The sequence below is a fragment of the Macrotis lagotis genome, chromosome 3, assembly GCF_037893015.1.
Source record: "Macrotis lagotis isolate mMagLag1 chromosome 3, bilby.v1.9.chrom.fasta, whole genome shotgun sequence".
NCBI classification, from domain to species: domain Eukaryota; kingdom Metazoa; phylum Chordata; class Mammalia; order Peramelemorphia; family Peramelidae; genus Macrotis; species Macrotis lagotis.
Genome location: NC_133660.1, coordinates 110,759,456 through 110,771,594, shown reverse-complemented (window position 1 = coordinate 110,771,594; position 12,139 = coordinate 110,759,456).

Here is a 12,139-nt window from a genome sequence, read left to right as displayed (position 1 = left end):
GATGAATATCAGTTTGGTTCTCCTTCAACTGAGAAAACAATCCAAGACTGGCTACAGAAAGAACAAATCTGCTTTAAAATGCCCCGGCAGAAGAAGGCCATGAGAGGCAAGCCAGCCAAATGGCCTGAGTTAGGGAATTGAAAAGATGGATTGAAGAGCAAAGGGCAGTTTGAATTCCTGTGCCCACAAAGATGGTTCAGCAGGAGGCAAGAAGAATTGCTGATGAACAGGAAGTGACTAATTTCAAAGGAGAACACAACTGGTGCTTCAGATTCATGAAATGGAATCGACTAAGTGTGCATCCATAGACCTGACTTGCCCAGGGAGAGTTTGTGGTCAATTCCAGACCAGAGCACAGGCAGAGAGAAGTCAGAGCCTCTCCTAAGACAGTGATTTGTTATTAAACATAGATGAAAACAAGCTAATGAATGGCAGTTTTGACAGTGATGAGTTGTATGAATTTGATGATGAATAAAACTTGAATTCAATAATGTTATATAATACTTTTTTCCAAATTTTGGGCCCTCAAATTAAGGTACATCTTATATATGTGGAAATATGGTATTAAGAGTCAGGCTGGATTTGAACTCAGATCCTCCTAACTTCAGGGTTGGTGCTCTATCCACTGCATCACCTAACTGCACCACTTATCTACTTTCTAATCAATATTAGATAAATATGAAGAGAAATCTATTGTTCCATTAAAATTGTTTCCCAAATACATTCCCAATGACATCAATGATTATCACCTGAGGATCACCTTTTGGTGTCATGTGCAATAGATTTTTCTTAATCTAAATTTTTAATCACATCAGGTTTTTTTAAAAATCATATTTGTATTTCCAGTAATCATTAAGCTCTTAACAAATTCTTGTTTTGAATTTATTTGGATTAAGTTAGCTCTATGTATCTTATCTTTGAGAGCAAACTATACAAATTTCATCTATTCCCTAAAATTGTTGGGGTTTTTTTTTGCCAAATTTCCTTCTACTGCTATAATACTGAGTTCAAAATTTATCATTATTTTTTCAATATATATATGTATATATATGTGTATGTATACATATATATATATATATATATATATATATATATATATATACTTCATCTGGGAGTTTTTCAATCTGTACTATCTATTTTCTTGTTGTTACATTTTTCTTATAATTGTCTGTTGTCTTTTTTGCTCAACTGATTTTATTTTGAGAGCTCTAATTTCTTTTTTTTTAGGTTTTTGCATGGCAAATGGGGTTAAGTGGCTTGCCTGAGGCCACACAGCTACGTAATTATTAAGTTTCTCAGGCCGGATTTGAACTCAGGTCCTCCTGACTCCAGGGCTGGTGCTCTATCCACTGTGCCACCTAACCGCCCTGAGAGTTCTACTGACCTAATATCCACTCTTTGGATCTTCTTAATGTTCTGTGTTCACCATGTAATTCACATAATACACTTCCTCATTGATAATTTTTGACAATTCCCTAAGTAAAATTTACTTAGTATTTATTCAGTTTTTCATGACATTTTTAATTCTTACTATTCTTTCCATCTGTAGTTATGAGAATTATTGTTTATTTATCCTCTTGAGAGCTAGTTTCAAATACTTTTTTCTAAATACTGTTTTTGCTTATGTTTTTTGCCTTTCTTATATACTAATAATTTAACTCAAGCCTCCTTCCTCATCCTTTATCTCTTCCCTTCTCCTTCCCATTCTTTCATTACAACTGAATGGAACTTTAAAGAACTGGAGATGCTAGATCTCTATTGAATGAGAATTGAACAGGATATATATACTTCTCAGGTATATATGAGACCTTCAAAAGATGTTTTGAAAACACTGAAAAGCATAATTACCAAAAACATGATTTGTTAACTATAATGAAATAAAATTAAATAAAATAAAGAACCTTAAAAACAGGAAAAATCAGTTTATTGCTAAACAACATTTTTCTAAAAAAAATTATGGGTTGAATCACCAATTATAGAAACAACAAAAATTTTATCGAAGAAAATTACAAAAGTGAAACAATATGATAAACTTTTGTATTCAACTAAAATAGTTTTGAAAAATAATACCTCTTAAAACTTTCATCAATAAAAGATAAATAAATCAATTGAACATGCAACTAAATAATAAAGTAAAATATTAAAATTTAAAAAGAGATAAAATTGAATCATATTTGATTTATAATCAAAGTTTAGAAGAACTCACCCAGTCTATTTCTTTATTAAAAATGATCTTGATATCTAAACCATGGAAAAACAAGACAGAGAAAGGAAACAATATACCAACATCCCTAATGAACATTGCCAAAAAAGTTTATAATCTTAATAAGTTAAGAAAAATCTATTCCATGTGACACCAAAAGGTGATCCACAGAAGATAATCAATGATGTTAATAGGAATGTATTAATGGAACAATAGATTTTTCTTCATAATTATCCAATATTGATTAGAAAGTAGATTAGTGGGGTTGGTAAGTGGTACAGAGGATAGATCACCGGCCCTGAAGTCAGGAGGACCTGAGTTCAAATCCAATTTCAGATACTTAATAATTACCTTAGTAAGTTGTAATACCATAATACCAAAAATGTCCCCTATTTCCTGATTCCATTTAGAGCAAGAATTCAGGTTTTGTTGAATAAATAATTCATTTTAACAATATCAGAATTAATGAAACTATAACAATTAATGATGGAAAAATTCTAGAAAAATCCAAGGTTAATTTTTATTAAAAATTCTAGATATCTTAGTAATAAATATACATTTCTTTAATGTAGAAATAATAAGCATTTTATGCAATGGAGAAATGTTAAAAGTTTTCCAATAAAATCAGGAGATAACTCAAGGATGCCCACTCTATCACTGTTACTATTAAACATAATCTTAGAAATACTTGCTATAGTAATATGGCAAGAAAATATAAATGCAAAGATAAAACAAAATGATCACTTTTGCATATGGACATTATGCTCTAGCTAAAGAACCGTAGAGTGTCAACTAAAAATTTAGTCGAAAAAAAATACTTTCAAAAAAGTAGTAGAATATAAGATAGTCACATAACATTTCAGTATACTAATATATTTATACATAAAATCAATAAAACCTACAAGAAAAGGTAGAGAAAATTCATTAAAAATAACTATAGATCATATAAAACATATGAGAGTTTATAAAGATGTACCCAGGTAACATATATCTCTAACTATAAAACACTTTGTAAAAATAAAGACAGACATAAATAATTGGAAAGGCACGAATTATTCTTGTGTTCTTATAAATAAAAATGAAGATATAATTTTTATAAAAATAATTTTCTTGTTGAGTCTCTATGTAGGTTACAGGCTTCTTTGTGACTCAGAGTACTAGAAGATCTGACTTCAACTTCCACCTTTGAAATATATTGTCTGTGAATAGTAATAAGGGTGATTTTTAATTTATTTACTTAATAATGTAATGATTTTGGATACAAAACTTAGGAAATTTTATTTAGAGCTTTGTTTATAACCTGTTTTCCATGTAAGTAAAATAATTGATATATAAATTTGTTTAGCAAATCAGGAAAAGAATAAGGACTCCAACTCATGCTTTCTTAGAATTTTATTAGCACTTGTTCATAGAGTCATTTATTTACCTTTATTAATTGGTCACCAACTATTTGAAATCATCTAGATAATATAAATTAATTCATAACTCTGTAGATATTTAGGCTATCAAATTATTCAAAGACCTTGGTAGTGGAAGTCCTATAGTATTCTCATTCTATAATGAGTAAATCAGAACAATAATAATATTTTTCTTTCATTTTCATTTTTTTAGGTTTTTGCAAGGCAAATGGGGTTAAGTGGCTTGCCCAAGGCCACACAGCTAGGTAATTATTAAGTGTCTGAGACTGAATTTGAACCCAGGTACTCCTGACTCCAGGGTCGGTGCTTTATCCACTACACCACCTAGCTGCCCCTCATTTTCTTTTTTTTAAATAATTTAAATGTATATTCTAATCTAATAACAAATGATGTTTTTCATACAATACTCAAATGTTCTTGTTTAAGAGTTAACATAATACTCTATCCCCCCAAAATATAGACCATCATGAGCAATAAAGGAAAGAGAAAAAATAAAAATAAAAATTAATAAAATAATAAAAAAAATGTGCTTCAGTCTGTGTTCCAACACCACCAGGTCTGTTGCAGGTGGATCACATTTTTTAAGATAAGTCCATCACAAAAACTACTTCCATATTTTTCCACTATTGCCATTGGTGATCGCAACTCCCCCCATTCATACCTTCCCACTACCATATACTATATTTTCTCTCTCCTATCAATCTGTCCCTCTTCTTAAAAGTGCTGTAAGGTAGCTGAGTGGCACAGCAGACTGATCATCGGCCCTGGGGCCAAGAGGCCCAAAGCCCACATACCACCCCTAAGGTCCAGCAACCACCCAGCCTTGTGGTCCCAGAAGGCTATTCAATCCCAGCCCCTTGCAAGAAGTAAAAAAGAAAATGTGTTATATCTGACCACTCTCTGCCATGGTCCACCCTCTCCTCCATCACTCACATTCCCCACCCCCCCTTCCCCTTGTCCCCCTTCTCTCCTTCTTATTCTAGATGTCTATACGCCATTGAGTATATATGCTGTTTCGTCTCCAAGCTACCTCTGATGAGAGCAAAGGTTCCCTCATTCCCCCTTGCTTCCCCCTTCCATATCATTGCAATAGCTCATTGCAATAAAAAAAAAAACCTTATCATATGAAATATCTTAGTCTATTCCACTTCTCCTTTCTCTTACTCCCATTACATTTCCCTTTTAGTCATTGACTCCATTTTTACAATATATTATATCTTAAAATTCATCTCTTTCCTGTGCTTCATCTATAAAAGCTCCTTCTACCTGCTAAAATAAATGAGAAGTTTCATATGAGTATTACCAGTAACATTTTTCTATGTAGGAATACATGCAGTTCATCATCATTAAGTCCCTCATATTTTACCCTTCTCCTCCACTCTCTATGCTTCACCTGAGTCCTGTATTTGAAGGTCAAACTTTCTGTGCAGCTCTGGTTGTTTCAATAGAACAATTGAAATTCCCCTGGTTCATTGCAAGTCCATCTTTTCCCCAGGAGAGGATGCTCAGCTTTGCTGGGTAGTTGATTCACAGTTGCATTCCAAGCTCTTTTGCCTTCCAGAGTATTATATTCTAAGTCCTATGAGCTCTTAATGTAGTTGTTGCTAAGTCCTGTGCGATCCTGACTGCGCTCCACAGTATTTGAATGCTTGTAATATTTTCTCTTTGACTTGGAAGTTCTGGAACTTGGCTATAATATATTTGGGGGTTGGTTTTTTTTTTTTATCTCTTTCCAGGGGAGATAGGTGGATTCTCTCAATTTCTCTTTTGTCCTCTGCTTCTAGGATATCTGGACAATTTTCCTATGGGAATTCTTTAAAAATGAGGTCAAGGCTCTTTTCCTGATCACAACTTTCTGGCATCCCAATAATTTTTAAATTATCTTTCCTGAATCTGTTTTCCAGGTCAGTTGTTTTTTAATGAGATGGTTGACATTTTCTTCTAATTTTTCATTCTTTTGGTGTTGAAGTATTGTGTCTTGACTGCTCATAAAGTTAACAGTTTCCTTTAGCTCTATTCTAGATCTGAAGGATTTGTTTTCCTCAGAGAGCTTTCTTATCTCTTTGTCCATCTGGCCAATTCTTCTCCTCAATAACTTTTTGAACTGTTTTATCCATTTGACTTATGCTGGTTTTTGACATGTTTTTTTCTTCAGCATTTTTTGGATCTCCTTGACTAAGTTGATGACTTGGTTTTCTTGTTTTTCCCTCATCTCTCTCATTTCTTTTCCCAATTTTTCTTCTATCTCTCTTGATTTTCAAAATATTTTTTTGAACTCTGTCATAGCCTGAGCCCAATTTCTATTTTTCTTGAAGTCTTTAGTTGCAAGAGCTTGTACTTCCTCATCTTAAAATTCAGTATTTTGGTCCTTTTGGGGATCATAGACAATTAATTTCTCAATGGTATTCTTCTTTTTTCTCTGTTTACTCATTTCCCCAGCCTGTGCCTGGTTTTGGGGTGCTGCCTGAACTTCTGAGTATTATTGGGACACCCCCCACAAGGATCTCAGTGTGTGTGAGGCTCTGTCTTCCCTCCTGATCTGTGACTCACCACAAGTGCACCACTCTGCCATGGGGCTGAGGTGGGGGGCCCTACTGTTCTATTGGGGGGGACTAGACTGTGATCAGAATCTGAATGTGGTTAGAGGCCCAGAGTCCTGTTCCAGGTACAGAGGACAGACCTCAGAAGTCTCTCTCCACTCCCCTGCCTTTGGTAGACTGAGCACTCAAGGGTCAATTGCCTAAGAGTTCCTGCTTAAGGGGCTCCACCTGCTTCTCTTTCCTGGATCTGGGCTGTTGAGGCCACCTCTGCACACTAAGTGACCTGAGGACTGGGCTTCACCTGCTAGCTCTGACAGAAGTCCTCCCATTGATCTTCCAAGTTATATCTGCTGCTCCCCAGAGTGTAGGTCAGGAATCTTCTCCTGCTGCCGTGAACCATGGTTCCCAGGTGCCCTGGGGCTGCCTCATGGAGGTTGAAGTTCCTTTACCTTAGTGGGCCACCCCTCTAACCCTGTGGAGCAGAGCCTTTCCACTAATTTCCAGGTTACCTTGGTCTAGAGAACTGCCTCACTGGATCTTTCTGTGGGTTGTATCTCTCAAAAATTTAGTTAGAGCCATAATTTTATGATTTTTGAAATATTATAGAGAGAGCACCTAAGAGAGGCTCTTCTATCACTACCTTGGCTCTGCTTCCTGTCTTTCATTTTCAATGAAGATCACAACAACAGGGACTAATAGATGTTTCCCAACTCATAACTTTTAAGTAACATGAAATGAAGAACTTCCATAATTTTGGGAACTTGTAGGTGGGGGGAAGAAGGGGTTGCTGTGAAGTCACCAGCCTCACTGTCTCCTCCAGAATCATCTGAGTCCAGTGGCCAGATATGAATCAGGATGACTGGAGATGGCCCTTGATGTGAGGCAATCAAGGTTAAGTGACTTGCCCAAGGTCACATAGCTAGTAAGAGTCAAGTGTCTGGAGCTGGATTTGAACTCCTGTCCTTCTGACTCCAAGACAAGTGTTCTATCCACTGCACCGCAATAGGACCAAGTCCTCAAAAGAGAACATTTCCTCATTTTACATCTATCACAAGTCCCATCTGTCTCTGTTCTATGCTTGTGTGGTGCCAATTATCAGTACTATTCACCAGTTTTCTATAGTTGTAGTTTTAAAGAAAATCTGTATGGTCTTAATATAAAAACCTGTTTATTAGAAGATAGCCTTGGAGATTGTACTTTGCCCAACTAAGATAGATTGCTTTTTGAAATCAATAAATATTAAATTTTGGCTCTTCTATTCTTTGCATATTTCAATTAATTCTATGACTATAAACATATGTTTGACAAAAGAAACTGAAGAGTGAAAGCTTGTTAGCTCCTTTCTTTTATTTTTATTGAAATGTAAATAACAACAAGCCAATTATAACAAGAATAATGATTAATAATATTGGAAAGGACAATTGTGGTTAATAATTATGGTTAGAATTTATATAATACTTTCAGTTTTGTAGGCACTTTACAAACCTTTTTTCCTCACAACCACCCTGAGTTAGGGATTATTATCTCCTTTTTATAGTTGTCACAGTTTTCTCATCCATAAAATGAAGATACTAATTGCACCTGCCTGATAAATTGTTTAGTCATGGTGTTTGGAGCTTATTAGTGTCTATATAAATGATATTATTATTGTTAAAATAATTATTTTGTTTTAAGATTAGTTTATTATGTATCTTATATTATCAATTCTACTCAGTATTCTCAGAATCCACTAACTCTCTTGGCAAGGCAATATTGCATCATGTTCTTGCACCATATTTAAACCATTCTCTAATCACTGAGGAAACACTTTGTTTCTAATTGTTTGATAATACAAGAAGTACTCTTGTACATGGACTTGTTTCTCTCTTTGATCTCTATGGGAGTATAAGCCTTGCTGTGAAAAATCTAGAGCAAATGTTATTAAGAAAAGTTTAGTCATATTTTCTAAATAATATTAACTTGTTTTACTAAATGAATGAACCAGTTCACAGTTCCACTAGAAGAGGTACAGCATTCTTGTTTAACCTATTCCCCCTAAAATTTACATCTTTTGACATGTTTTACAATTTAGGGTATGTAGAAAATCTCTGAGTTTTACAATATTATATTTATATTAAAATGATTGTAAAAATCATTAATATGAATTTTTTAAAATTTTAAACTGATCTTTCATCTTTTTATGTTTTCTTTTTTTGTAATATCAGAACTACTATTTTCACTAGTCACCATGGCAAAATGAACATAAAAATGATTTTTAATAGAGCCAGTCAATTTATTCCTTGATTTTTAGAACAATGATATTACATTTACCAGAGTATACACCTAATTGTCATCAGAGTATTGTTTGCTAGAATTTCAGGGTTTCTGCCAGGTTATTCAACTATTATAATGCTCTTAGGATCTATCAAGTTTTACTTTGTTCTTCTACCTAGTGTTCCCTAACTTTACCCAACTTCTTCCAGAGACATTGTTTTACATGATGTATGATGATGATGATGATGATGATAATAATAATAATAATAATAATAATAATTTTGTATTATTATAATTGTTATTTTAATAATTTCATATTCAAATGAGTTCAGAGGGAAATTGTCCTTGAAAGAATCATTATCTATTGCTGTTTCATGTTTTATATTATTTTATATCCATTATTGGTGGATTGGTGTTTAGATAAACGATTACTTTTATAAACTGAATAAAAGTACCGGGATCTGATCTTATCATTTGTGGGTTCATGAAATGCATATTCAGAATAATTTTAATAGTTTATATGGTTTTATTGATACATAACTTATTATCTCCTCAAAAGAACTTATTTTTGTGGTTGTTGTGTCGTTGTTGTTCAGTCATTAATCATATCTGACTCTCAGTGATTCCGTAGACCATATATTGTCCAAAGATGTTTAATGAACATATGCCTAAAAAGCTGAAATAGCTTGGAATTTCCTTTTCCAGTGCATTAAGATAAGCATAGATTAAGTGACTTACTTAAGATGAACAGATTTTAAATTTCTGAGGCCAGATTTGAACTCCAGTCTTTCATGACTCCAGGCCTAACTCTCTATTTACTGAGCCATCTGACTTTCTTCCACCCCTCCAAGTTCCCTAAATTATGAAAGCTTTTCATTTCATGTTACTTAAAAGTTATGAGTTGGGCAACATCTATTAAATGTTATTCTTGAATTTGAATGAGTCTTTATTTTGATTAGGCAACTATACAGAACAGTCTTGTCACTCATAATTTTATTCTGGCAAAATTTGTTGATTTCTCAAATTATACTGTGTTTATTTGTTGACTGATAGTTACTGAGGGATGGAGAACTTCTAGTATACAATTCTGGCCACTGGATCACATTTTCTAGGGATTCAGTTGATACTAAATTTTTGGAACTTGGTATGATCTGTCATGATTTCTATCATCATAAAAAATCTGCATTGATCAATCTTCTTAAGGAAGATTCTTCTATAATTTCTAGTAGGAATGTAGTCTTTTGTCCTAATACAAAATGTCTCTTCCAGAAACCAGTCTTCTTCTTAACTTGTCCATTTTGTTGATAATGGGGAAATGATTTGGTTCTATTCTGAAATATTAACCATTTAATGAACTCCATTCTGAGATAACTCATACTGTTATATATGATAAAACTAATGACACATTCCTTTTTTTGTGAAGGGTTTGTGAAGGGGTATTTGCTAAATTCAGAAATTTTTTCTTAAGTTTTTAATATTTCATAATTCTACTGACAATGAATTCATGTCACAAATGTTTTCATATTCTCTTCAACATTTGTCCTTTCCCATTCTGTCATTTTAGTCAGTCTGAAAAATGATATTCAAGATTGTTTTTATCTGCATTTCTCCAATAAATAATAATTTGGGCATTTTATATGACTATAAATCATTTTATTTCTTCATTGGAAAACTTCTTGTTCATATTCTTTGACAATTTATCAATTGGGAAATGACTTCTTTGAAATTTGAAAAAGTTAGTATATTTTAAATATGAGACTTTTGTCTGATAAACTATAAAATTTCCGCCAATTTTCTGCTTTCCTTCTGATCTTTTCTATATCCATTTTATTTGTACAAACCTTTCTAATTTAATGTTTTCATTATTTATTTTATGCCTAATTTTGTTCTTTTTTGCTTATTTATTAATAAATTTTTCACTTACCCATAAATCTAATAAGATATATGTTCCATGTCCTAATTTTCCTGTAAAATCTCTTTTTATATTTAGATCATGTATCCATTTTGACTTTATCGTGGTAAGTGTGGTGAGATATTTGTCCAGGCTCAGTTTCTGCTATACTATTTTCCAGTTTTCCCAGTAATTTTTTTTACCAGATAATGAATTTATATACCCAAATCTTGTCTTTAGACTTGTTAAATATAAGGTTATTATGTTTATTTTCTTCTGTAAATTTTGTTTTCTCTGTTCCATTGTTCAATCTTTCTATTTCTTAGCCACTTCCAGAGAGCTTTGATACATTATTACTTTAAAATAAAGTTTAAGATTAGTACTGCTAAGTCTCCTCTCTTTACACTTTTTTCATTAATTCCTTTGTTATTCTTAACTTTGTTTTTCAAAATGAGTTTTGTTGCTATTTTCACAGTTCAATAAATTAAAATTTTTGATAACTTAATTGGAATGGCATTAAAATGCAAATTAGCATAGATAAAATTATTCCTTTCATTATATTGTTCCTGCTTACCCATGGACAGTTAATATCTCTCTCTGATTATTTAAGTCTAATTTTGTTAGTATAAAACTTTTTTTATAATTTTGTTTATATAATTCTTAGGTTTGTTTTGGCAGATATATTGAATAATATTGGAGACAATAGGCCTCTTATTTCACATCTATTCTTATTGAGCAGACTTCTAATTGACCCTAATAACAAATAATGCTTGCTGATGTTTTTAGATAAATTCATTTTATCAATTTGAGGAAAATTAATTTATACCAATACTTTTAGGTGTTTTAAAACAGAATCTAGAATTTTGCTCAAAGAATTATTAAGCTGCATTATACTCCTGGACTCAACTTGTGTCTATCTCCAAAGATGATTAGAAAAAAAGAAACAATTTATATGCTCTTGAAAGTTTATGGTAGCTCACTTTATAGTAGCAAAGAATTAGAAATTACAAGGATATCCATCAATTGGGAAATAATTGAGCAAGCTATAATATATGATTGTGATGGAATACTACTGTCTATAAGAAATGATGAGCTCAATGATTTTAGGAAAGCATGGAAAGACTTTCACAACATGATGAAGAGCACAATGAGCAGCTCTAAGAAAACATTGCATAAAGTAACAACAATATTGTTTTAAGAATGTGAGTAAATAAGTTATTTTGTCAGATATAAATTCCAAAATTAACTTTAAAGGACATATGAAGAAAGTCACTAACTATACACAGAGAAGGAATTGATGAATAGAAGTATCAATAGAATAATTCTTTAAACATATACATGTATAAATGTATGTATATCTATGTTTATATATGTATATCTATACATATATAAATATTTATATGTGCATGTATATATATTGATATGCATTTATATTTGTATCTAATGTTAGCCATCTCTAGGGCAAGTAGAGAGGGAAGAGAAAAAAAGGGGGAAAAAAGAATATTCTCTTGTTTTTATTTGTATATTTTCTAAATTCCTTGTCATTCACATTTCCAAAAATGTATGTGAAGATGGATTGCATTGATGGCAATGCTGGGATGATAATGTTGACATAATAAGTGTCAGGGTAAAGAACTCAACTTGGGACTCTTGATCCTTAATCCAATATTCTTTTTATTTTATTCTTTATTATACCACTAAAGCTTTGGCAACAGATAGAGTCTTTGTAATATGAAGCCAAGTCAAATAGTTGGTTGTGTTCCATTTAGTAGAAGAAATCCTTTGAATGAGTTGTTTGGCTTCTGGCTGATGGAATGAAATTTTCACTTTCCAA